General features: G+C 32.7%; 1 protein-coding gene across 1 annotated transcript in view; it reads left to right on the top strand.

Annotated features, from left to right (window-relative positions):
• Positions 1 to 12,500, top strand: part of LOC137647069 (uncharacterized) — a 138,812-nt gene that overhangs the window by 118,483 nt on the left and 7,829 nt on the right. The window lies entirely within an intron of this gene.

Here is a 12,500-nt window from a genome sequence, read left to right as displayed (position 1 = left end):
GCGGTAAAGACATGAGTAAATAAGTTTCTGTGAATGAGACCTCACCACTCATCCCTCATTAGACACAAGACACACGAACGAACACGTCTGCGACTTCGTAAGTATACGCACTCGCATCCATTTCCTTTCTAGATAATGATTTTATGAGATTGTAGTTACAGCTGGGATAGGAGGATAATTTTATAAGGATTGGTTTGGGGGTTATGAGAGACTGGAGCGGAATAGAAATAGCCTATTAGGGTATGTTTTAAGAGGCGCTATCTATAACTCAAGGTTTTCTTGCAGTATAAATAGAATGGATGGTATATCTTGCTATTAACCCATGAAATATCACACTTCAAAAGTGTTTGAATAACTAGAAAATAGGAGATTTCTTTGGTATAATATTATTATTATTATTATTATTATTATTATTATTATTATTATTGTTGTTGTTGTTGTTATTGTTACCATGCATGATTGTTCCTCTGGAACAGAACAAAAAGCAATAACATAATCTAGAAATACAAATAGCCGGCAACTGAAAATTTCTGAAGCAAACATTCACAAGTATTTTTTTTTTTTTTTTTTAACTTCAAATAGGAAATCAATATTGAAAACCCCATTCCCCATGCAAACCAAAATAAATACTCACACACACTGACAAAAACTGCCCTACAATCCAAAAATACAAGCTGCAATAAACCATAAACATACCCAAGATTTAAATACCTCGGTTTAGACTTTGAACTTACCTGTCAAGGACGTCAAAGGCTATTTACCTTATCATTTGATGGAACGTTTAGGGCATCCATCGTCTCTTCGAGGACGTGAAGATCCTATAACCAAGTCCTTTGGCTGATAAGGAAGAATCTGGGTGAGGGTCCAACAACGTCTTAATGAAGATGTCAAATTCTCCAGATGAGGGATTTATAACCTGGAAGTCCCTCCGTCCGTTTTAAAGGTTTAAAAGCTACTCATGAATGGCAGAGGCAAGAGACAGTCACATTGTCCTAGCAAGCAGGACTGACCATATATTATATGATCAGCATCCAAGCCACCTCTCCACACAAGCTAGGACCAGGGAGACACAGACAATGACTGCTGATGACTCAGCAGATAGACCTATAGGCTCTCCCAGACCCCCTAAACATAGCTCACAAGGATGGTAAGGTTGCAATCACTAAAGGCACTAACGAGTCTGAGCGGGACTCAAACCCCCGACTGGCAAACACCAGGCAGAGACGTTACCAATCAGGCCAGGACATCCCTTTTTTTTATATAAGCTATACCACCAATCTGTAATAATCCTTGACATAAGCGTGCAGTATAATCTAAATAATATATTCAATATTCAAGTTTCCATGTTACATTGCTCATTTATTTTTACAGTTCTTTGGTACATCAAGTTTCCTATAGACAATTGCGATATTAACATGCTAAATTGATTTGGGAATTTATAAATGTTTCAGCTATATATGAATTTGCATTTACTTTTTGTTGGAGTTATAGAGTAGTAGTAGTAGTAGTAGTAGTAGTAGTAGTAGTAGTAGTACCACTTTCCTATTCCTAAACTATATTAAGCTCTATGGCATATATTTATTTTAGAGGAGACGATAATCTCACATTATTATTATTATTATTATTATTATTATTATTATTATTATTATTATTATTATTATTATTATTATTATTATTGTATCTAAATTAAACTATATGGCATTGCGAGGTTCAACAAGTAAAGCATAATCCCTTTAGTTACAGATCAGATATTATGAACCCTATTGATCATTTTGAACCCCACATAACTGATTAACATCCGTCCTATAAGGACAAAAATTAACAACACGCGAAAACGAAGATATTCTTATTTCCACTTCATCCAAAGCTACCAGAAAAACTCGTCGGAAATGATTCAACCTGTTTAATACCTGAACCATAAATGGATAAAGGTTATAAAAAAGGGGTTATAAAAAAACTAGATATCCATTGAACCACGCTATCCTTAATCTAGTTATCGTCTGATGGCAATTGTTATCGAGGTATAAATCCTTTAACCAAACTCTGATGTCTTCCTTGGCGCCGAAGTTACATTGATGTTATGATAATGCTGCATTGATGAGGCGTACGAGTTAGAATATATTGACAGTGTGTGTTTGTACAGGTTGCTCTTTATCTGGAGAATGATGTGTGTTACGTACATACAGTATTTTATGGAACTCTTTTTTTTCGAACGTGTTCCCTTACTTTCATACACACCCACACACACACACACACACACAAACACACACACACACAAACACACACACACACACACACATATATATATATATATATATATATATATATATATATATATATATATATATATATATATATACATACATATATATATATATATATATATATATATATATATATATATATATATATATATATATACAGTATACACACACATATATATATATATATATATATATATATATATATATATATATATATATATATATATATATATATATATATATATATATATATACTTTAATAAGGCCCAACAAGTAACAAAATAAATAACTATATATTTCGGCAAATAGCCTAAGGAGGGCCATTGTGTATTGGCGGAAATATATAGTGATTTAGTTTTATTTCTTAGTTTCTTATTGGGCCTATTTTTAGAAGCATGTTAAAACTCTTCGATTACAGTTAGAATTAATACATATATGCATACATATAACTTATATATGTATATATGTGTGTGTTCTTTGTATGAGAGTAAACAATGAATATCATAAATAAGAAATCTTATCGTTTTCTCCCTTTCTCTCTTGAATTAATATGCGCGGACGCAACTATACCCCGGTTACGTCCCCAAGAAGAGATGTTGCAGAATATTCTAGTAATTGGTTTCGAGACACTGTCAGAGCCGGTGGTTTTAGGAGACACGTAACATTATCATATCATCAACAGACCAATTAATTCAATCAATGCTTATTTCAATTTCAACTTCCATCTCTCTATATTCAAAGTAATACTCCATCCCTATTATTATTATTATTATTATTATTATTATTATTTTTTATTATTATTATTATTATTATTATTACCTAAGCTACAACCCTAGTTGGAAAAGCAGGATTCTATAATCCCAGAGGCTCCAACAGGGAAAATAGCCCAGTGAGGAAAGGTAAAGAGGAAAATAGAATATTTTATGAAGAGTAACAAGATTTAAAGGTTTAAAGTCCGTTCATGAATGGCAGAGGCAAGGGCCAGTGACATTGCCCTATCAAGCAGGACAATGCCCGAGAGACTTACCATATTGCATATGATCAGCGTCTAAGCCCTCTCCATCCAAGTTAGGACCTATAGGCTCCCCAATTTCCCCCATCCTTAGCTCACAAGAATGGTGGGGTTGCAGCGACCAGGCCACGACAACCCTATCCTATTGCAGACTGAGATTGTTAGTATAGATCTCGGATATCAATGATAGTCTTTGTCCAATAAGTATCTCACTAGGAGGAAAAGACCCGTTTCGGTGATGAATTACCAATGATTTAGACACTATAGTTCAATTTTCATCCTCGTAAATTTCCGGGTCGCAAAAGCAGGTTAAATTTAGACATTGAAATTGCAGTTTTTTTTTTTTTTTTTTTTTTTTTTTTTTTTTTTTTTTTTTTTTTTTTTTTTTTTTTTTGTGGATTTCCGGGGTCACAAAAGCAGGTTAGATTTACACTTTGAAATTTTGATTTTCTTAGATTTTGGGTCACAAATTAAGATTAGATTTATGCATTGAGATAAGACCTGATTTAGAAATATGGCGTTTCGTTTCTTGGGTAGCGGATACCCACAGCGTGAAAGCGTTACTGATAGAGCTCGTCTTCGTGAAAAACTGTTAAATTTAATGCATTTGAAAGATTATATCACATTTTCATTATTGGTGAGTGTTTATGATCTAGATGAGTACATTCAGTTGTCCATTCCAACAGCCTCTTTGGTGAAATTATCTCACAGTTGACAATAACGAGACTAATTAAAAGTTCCTAATATAATGAGGTGGAATCATTTAAATGTTTAGGAACTATGATCTCTAACTCATGATCTTTAGAGTTTGAGTTTAATGAAAGCTTGAAAAAAGCAAATCAAACAAAGGCTAGGTTAAGTAAGATTTGGAAATCAAATCGCCTGAAATTGCATATAAAAATCAGGTTATATATCAGTTTAGTGAGATCGGTGTTACTATACAGACATGAGTCGTGGTATAACAATGAAACAATAGCCAACAAATTTTGTGGATTCGAGAACAAAGCCCGCAGAAGAATATTGGGAGTTAAATGGCAGGACAGAATTAGAAATGAAACTATAAGAGAGATTACTAGAGTGCCATATGTGGATGAGATTATGGTTAAGGGTAGATGGGGATAGTTTGGGCATGCTCTTCGTCCTCCCCAAGAGAGATTAGTTCACCAAAATTTCTAGTGGGTTCCACAAGGCACTAGAAGAGTTGAAGGATCCAGGCCTACATAGCTGAAGAGTATGAGGAGTAATATAGCTGATGAATGGAAAAGTATTGTTTTCAAAGCTCAGGATAGAGACGATTGGCGAAATCTAACTGAGGCCCTTTGCGTCAACAGATGTGGGAGGAGATGATGATGAATGGAATTTAAATCTTCCGATTAATTGTAAGAAATTCTTACTGGAATCTATCAGCAAAAAGAACATATTATCATTTTGTTTGTGTACATAAGAATTTTGCAAGCATAAAAGAGACATATATTTTTTGGTTATTTACATTTAGGCTATTTTGATTAGTGTATCTGTTGTACCTTATCACCTTAATTTTTTTTATATAGTTTAGATTTTGTTTTTATGTTTATCAACTTTTTTTTTTGGGGGGGGGGTGTTGTTCTTAGTGAATAAGCAAATGATTATAACAATAATATGCGGACACTTTCACCACTTGCTAAAACGAAAAACAGTTGCGCCATGTCACTTTGAAGTAATGTATATTGCAGGCTACTGTCTGAGTATAAAAAATCTCATATATATATATATATATATATATATATATATATATATATATATATATATATATATATATATACATATATATGCATATATATATTTATATATATACATATAAATGAATATATATGTATATATATGAATATATATATATATATATATATATATATATATATATATATATATATATGTAATATATGGGTGTATATATACATATAAATATATATATATATATATATATATATATATATATATATATATATATATATACATATATGTATATATATAAAGATATATATATATATATATATATATATATATATATAACATATATATATGTGTATACATACATATAAATATATATATATATATATATATATATATATATATGTATATATGTATATATATATACATATATATGTGTGTGTTTGTGTTTTGGTGTACATATATATATATATATATATATATATATATATATATATATATATATATATATATATATATATATATAAATTATATATATATGTAGATATATATTTATATATATATATATGTAGATATATATTTATATATATATATGTATATATATATATATATATATATATATATATATATATATATATATATATATATAGATAGATAGCTAGATAGATATAGATATAAATGAATATATGTATTTAAACAAATGTGTCTATTAGTGTGTAGGTGTATGTGAATCATGTATGCAGATGCATAAAATGATAAGTCCATACTTTCCTTAAAAAAAGAGAATATTCAGATAACTGCGGGAAGGTAATTATTATTATTATTATTATTATTATTATTATTATTATTATTATTATTATTATTTGCTAAGCTACAGCCCTAGTTGGAAAACCAGGTTGCTATAAGCCCAAGGGCCCCAACAGGGAAAATAGTCCAGTGAGGAAAGGAAGCAAGGAAAAATAAAATCTTTTAAGAACAGTAACAACATTAAAATAAATATTTCCTATACAAACTATATAAACTTTAACTAGACAAGAAGCAGAGAAATTAGATAGAATAGTGTGCCCGAGTATACCCTGTCGCAAGTGTAAATTTACTTGGATCGATTTACTCCATACACACAGTATTAAAGTAGCTCTTGTTCAGTGTCGATCACCTTCGTAATCCTTACGCCAGATTAATAATAGCAATCAATCAGCCGATCCATAGTGAACATTATAGAGATGAACTTTTTTTTTTAACGATAGCAACTTTTCAGCGCCAAACATTTAGGTCATATTTCCACAACTTATTCTCACGCCCTCTGCGTTTCCCTTTTTTTTTTTTTTTTTTTTTTTTTTTATTTCTTGATGACTAAATTCCCTTAGAATCTGGGTTCTGGTGTCATCCAACGGAGCTCTTGACATCGGAGAAGTCATTTGTCAGAGGTCAAACCACATTAGCGATAATTATTCTCGCATGGACTCTACGATGTCACTGACAATTTACTCAGCGAGGGGACGTTGACCAGAGACCTGTTGCGTTATCTTTAAACCCCTTTTTGTAGTACATGGGAAACAAGCTGGGGATGCCTGGGTGGGGTAGGGGGGGGGGTAAGCTGGGGTGTGAGGGGAGGTGGCCCCAAGAGGAAGAACATGAATTCATTAGATTAAGTTCTGCTTTTCGTATTGCATTAAGGCCATGGGGTAAGATGGCACAGTTTAGATGACAAAATTTCTCTCCTTGTTTAAACAGAGAGATAGAATAACTAATATCTACTTTCTATTCAAAATCATTAAATATTTGTATAGATCAATGGCAAATTATTATATGGGTATAAAGGAATACAATAAATCTAAGAGATTGAAAATAAAGAAAATAAAGCTTACTTTAAAGAAATACATCCATCAATGCATGTAAGAATAACAAGAGCAGAAGATTAAAACTTTAAAAGAATATAAAAAGGAAAAGGAAACATAAGAGACAATATTTGATGACAAAACACCGCGATCTAATGTTGACCTTTGACCCTTGCTGTGACCCATGTGGAAGACAGTTCCTAAGTTGTTAACTGTCAAGACGTGGCCATCCTAACAACCGGAGCGTTGTAATACTATCCCCGTTTTCCTGGCAGACAAACTAGATTGACTGAAGGACTAATTGATTTGGCGTTGCAATAGGAATAGTTAGTGACAGCGAACAAAGAGCTGGTAAGCATAAACGCATCAAGTAATGGACTTGCGTTGTCATTTTATTTTAGCTATTTCTTCAATGTTGTTTATCTACTCTTGGGTCATCATTAACGCTTGTTTGCTCTTTCTTATTCCAATGTTTATGTATCATTATCATAACTTATTGCATCATCATTATTTTGGGCTTATGTATTGATTAATAAACTCATTTATTGTCAATAGTTTATTCCTCGATTGTATCATATCGTATGGAAAACTAATAACCCTTTTGGATAGCAGTATCACGTATTTTATCTACTTTTCAAGATACCTGAAAAAAAAAAATACTGGATGGGAATCAACATCAATAAAATCTATGCTTCTCTACATCTTAGTTGGAATTAAGTACTTAGGTGTTAGTTGAGCGTTGATGGTCGCAGCTATGATGGAGAGAGAAAGGGTGATGAAAAAAGAAACCCTAGACGTTAGTGTTTGTGGCTCCGTCAAAATTTGTATACCATAAATAAAGATAATAATTCTCTCTCTCTCTCTCTCTCTCTCTCTCTCTCTCTCTCTCTCTCTCTCTCTCTCTCTCTCTGATCGTGGCGATATCGGTAACCTTTTTAGTGGGAAAGGCTTGAAAACCCATGTTGGTGTTCGCACCTAGGAGCAGGTGAGCGCGTTCTAAAAATTGATGATACTTTTGTTCACATAAGCAGGAAATTATGAACTTACTTAAACAGAAGTTAGCCGATCGTTTCCGGTCACAGCTGTGGTGGAGAAAGAGATAAAGAGATAAGAAAACAGTCTTGAGTGCCTATTTCCGTCATAGCTCTTGTATACCATCCTACGGATTTGAAACCATTAGGAAATGTTATCTTTCTCTCTGGCCTAATGACATGGCTTAATGGCGCTCAATTGGCAATCCGAGCGTTCAGAGTTCTAAAAACGATGCGAACTAGGAGAGATGAATGTGTGCGCTCTTTAAATTCCAGTATGCTTCTGCTGTCCTCAGCAGTGAATTAAATGTCTGGATACAACTGTACTTTTATCTAAAAGCTGAAGTAAGAGACAGAGAAGATAGAAGAGAAAGAGCACCAGCTAAAGATGCTCATTCCTCCGTCAAAAATGTTCACCATCAAAATTGGAAGGCCTCGAACAGTTAATCATCACTATATATACTCTTCAGATATTCCCTCTAAATATCTTTTTTTTTTTTTTTTTTTTTTTTTTTTTTTTGATGAGGCCACTAGCATCGTAACTTACCCACCCTACTTGCCATTCACCTGGACTGAATAACTACCAAGTACAATATTTACTGCGTAGGTCAATAGAAGCACAATAGTAATAAACAAAGCTGAAATCCGACCCGTGACCTGTAGCGAGTAAGACGAGCGTGCCAACCACTGTTTTAATATCAATCTTATAGATTTGGTCCATATGACACAGCGCTTGGCCCTGGGAGACTATTCAGCCAGTATTTGTAGTTTTGCAGTAAGAAGTGAAAATTAAGAGAGGCTGGGCAGCAACATGGAAGAAATAATTTCATATTAATTGAAAAAGAAAGCTAAAAGACTAGATGCAAAGGCCCTTTAGATATACAGTTACTTATAACAGTCCAGCCTTCTCTATCATAAGTCACAATACTATACAGTATTCTAGAAGTTTATTCCAGCTATGGCCAGTTTGTGGAGTGATCTCCCTAATCGAACAGTTTAAGTTCAAACTTGCAGCCACTGTTTTAATGTTAAAGAGGTTAACATAAATCTATCTTCCTAGTTTATTATGACATCTATTCGAACGTTGATCTTAAAGTAATGTATATCTTTTATTCATTACTTATTTTCTTACTTCCTCTCCTCACTGGGATAATTTCCCTTTGGGAGCCCTTGCGCTTCAAGCATCAAGCTTTACCAAATATGGTTTTAGATTAGCTACTACTACTACTACTACTACTACTACTACTAATAATAATAATAATAATAATAATAATGATAATAATAATAATAATATTTCCTACACGTACTGCGTGAGCTGCTCTAACGGCACTACTTCCCACGAAGCCATTGAACCACAAATACATAAAGCTTATAAAAAGTATCTTCATTAGCTACTCTACTTCTACGTTATTTTACTATGCAAAAAAAAAATGAAGAAGAAGAAGAAGAAGAAGAAGAAGAAGAAGAAAAGAGACGGGGCCCGAATTAGAGGTCGTCTAAAATTTCGCCCTTAAATCTTCAAACGCGACATTTTTATGTCACAGCCGACACGCTGTATAAACGAACGTGATTTACCGAGTCCTGTGAGACTATAGCCCTTTGCTAATCCTTTCTTTAGAACCGTTTCCTGTATTCGTGTCACTAGATAAATAAGCAAAGTTGTTGGAAACATCGTTCACATTCGGCGATTCTATGAGAGGAAACTTCTTTCTGGTGCCCGGCTTGGGTTTTGTCGAGCTAATCTTATTGTTTGGGCCTCTAGGTTGTGTTATATTGTTTTGTCTCTAGTTTTGGGCAAAACTTGTTTGATACTACTACTACTACTACTACTACTACTACTACTACTACATATACATATACATATACAAATGCAGCTACTATATAATTGTTATTCGTTAACTATATTTGGGTAGTGTTATGATATTTTCATCTATCATGATTGTTATTATAATAATTTCCTTACTCTCTCTCTCTCCTTTTAAGACATAGTTACTTATATGATAACTAACCATTTTACACTACAACCAAATACTCTTACTGCATCCCAAATACTACGACCCAGACTTCAACAGTAACTGTGACATAATATCAATCAATAACTCAATCATTCAGTCGCGAATACTTTTAAAACTGTCAAACCGTCTTTCAGTCTTAAATGATTTGGTTCGTCTTGGTAAAGGGTAATGACAAGGTATATCATTTTAGGGTTCATTTGATATTGCAAATTGTTTAGCATTATAACGGTCTAGTGCGATTGGCACTTTAGGGTCAAGAGGTATTTGGCTGCACTTAAAATATCATTGGATTTTATTGAGACACGTGCCACTATCAATCTATCAATTGCAAACCTAGAGCTAACTAAGAGGGGCATAGGATACGACGTAGGATATTATTATTATTATTATTATTATTATTATTATTATTATTATTATTATTATTATTATTATTATCAAGAGTAAATCTGAGAAACTTTCTTGGCGCCTTCCCCCTTTAAAATGGAAGATGAGACAACAAAATGAAATAGATCATATTTGAGGCAAAGCACTCCAAAGTTGAGGTTCCTGCATTTTTGTCTGTATACTAAAAAAAGAAAAAAAACTTACAAAAGCATTGCCACATTTTAATTTGAAGCCGTCTGCGAAACAAACAACCGAGGGGAATGGAGGTCGGGGCGGGTCGTTTAAGCAGTGAAATGTGTCCGAAGGACATGGCGTTCTTTAACGAGGACGGGATCCTTTGCGGTTTGAAGGATCCGGGAGAGAGGGTGTTGGAAGGGCGGTTCCTCTTGGGGAGGAGGAGGAGTCGTTGTAGAGAATGCTTTGCGTGACAGAAATATACAAGCAGCAGCAGCTGAAATTACAAGTACAAGAGAAAAAGGGGGAAAATGTTTTATGCCAGATTAAGTTTCTTCGCAGATAGTTACGACTGTTTATATGTCTGCCTCTTCCAAGTCTCGTTCTTCGTTCACGGTCTCCAGAAGTCTGTTATTTCACTTTCTCATATCCTTATGCGTTCCTCGTTCGCAGGTTTTATCTAATTATGTTCTCGTTATTTCTTTTCATCTTCAAGACTTTGTCTTGCTTTCGAAATGACGAGTCAAACAAGAGTTTATTTCATGCTATCTTATCATTATTTTCTAAATAATTTTCCAACACGACCAATGGGACCTTTGGTCAAACCTTGATGATTTAACCAACTTCATCATCAATTTATACTATAATTAAATATAACTTATTTTTCTAATAAACTAGCCTTCAGCCGTGCAATTAACAAGGATACAAAGATTGTTTGGAATGTACGCCACATCACCAACTGCTTAAAAAATAGACTATCTGCAACTGTCATCTAGACTGGCCCATCGCCACAGATATCCCATAGAAAAAAAAACCTTTGACACGTTGTAAAATTGATATTTCTCAAAGGCCAAACCATTCTTGAGGAAGTGCGTGTCAAAATGTCAGCAATAAACGTGTCGGTAAACGCCACAAGCAGGCTGTTAAATTTGAAAAGGTCCATTGGTCTTATTGGCGTGTCATTCGTTAGGGGTCATTTGTGGGAAAACTCAAATGAACTCCTCGTCTTCTCTTCGCTTTCAGGCCTTTTCCGCTTACAATTTAGGCTGTATTTGACTGGAAGATTGACTCGGCGGAATTTTTTTTTTTTCCAGTTGTTGCTGTGATTCAAGTTATCATATGCAAGATTAGATGATTGAACTTTTATAAAGAAGTATCACGAAACTTGTCAGGACTTAATCTTATATTTCCTATTTTCATTTTCCCTGTGGTTCTTTTGCATCTGAGCTTCACGCTTCCCTGTGATTTTTACGCATATATATATATATATATATATATATATATATATATATATATATATATATATATATATATATATGTATGTATGTATGTATGTATATATAGATAGATAGATAGATATATATATATATACATATACATACATACATATATATATATATATATATATATATATATATATATATATATATATATATATATATATATATATATATATATATATATCCACACTGTAAGGGGGAGATTGATATAGAGACATAATACAGATATATCTACTGAGTATATATATATATATATATATATATATATATATATATATATATATGTATTTATATATATATATATATATATATATATATATATATATATATATATATATATATATATACATATACTGTAAGGGGGAGATTGATATAGAGACATAATACAGATATATCTACTGAGTATATATATATATATATATATATATATATATATATATATATATATATATATATATATATATACTCAGTAGATATATATGTATTATGTCTCTATATCAATCTCCCCCTTAAAGTGTGGATTAAGGTAAAACACACACAGTTTCCCCTTGAGGAGATTATCACCAGACGACGTCACGAGGTGTGTGACGAAAGGTTAGGCCGAGGAATTATGAAAGCAATTTTTTTCCCTTCAATACAAAGAGCCTTTAACGGTTTAGGCCTAATCTCTTAACCCTTTCATGCTTTGTGACGGTACTTGTTGCTCATTTACAGTCATTACAGAGCAGGGATTGTTTATCTGTTATGAATTATCCATATCGGTATAGTAAAGATTGTTGATATCGTCGGCATCAT

Source organism: Palaemon carinicauda, chromosome 9 (assembly GCF_036898095.1).
Source record: "Palaemon carinicauda isolate YSFRI2023 chromosome 9, ASM3689809v2, whole genome shotgun sequence".
NCBI classification, from domain to species: domain Eukaryota; kingdom Metazoa; phylum Arthropoda; class Malacostraca; order Decapoda; family Palaemonidae; genus Palaemon; species Palaemon carinicauda.
Note: the sequence above shows the minus strand (reverse complement) of the source record. Positions and strands in the feature narration are given on the sequence as shown.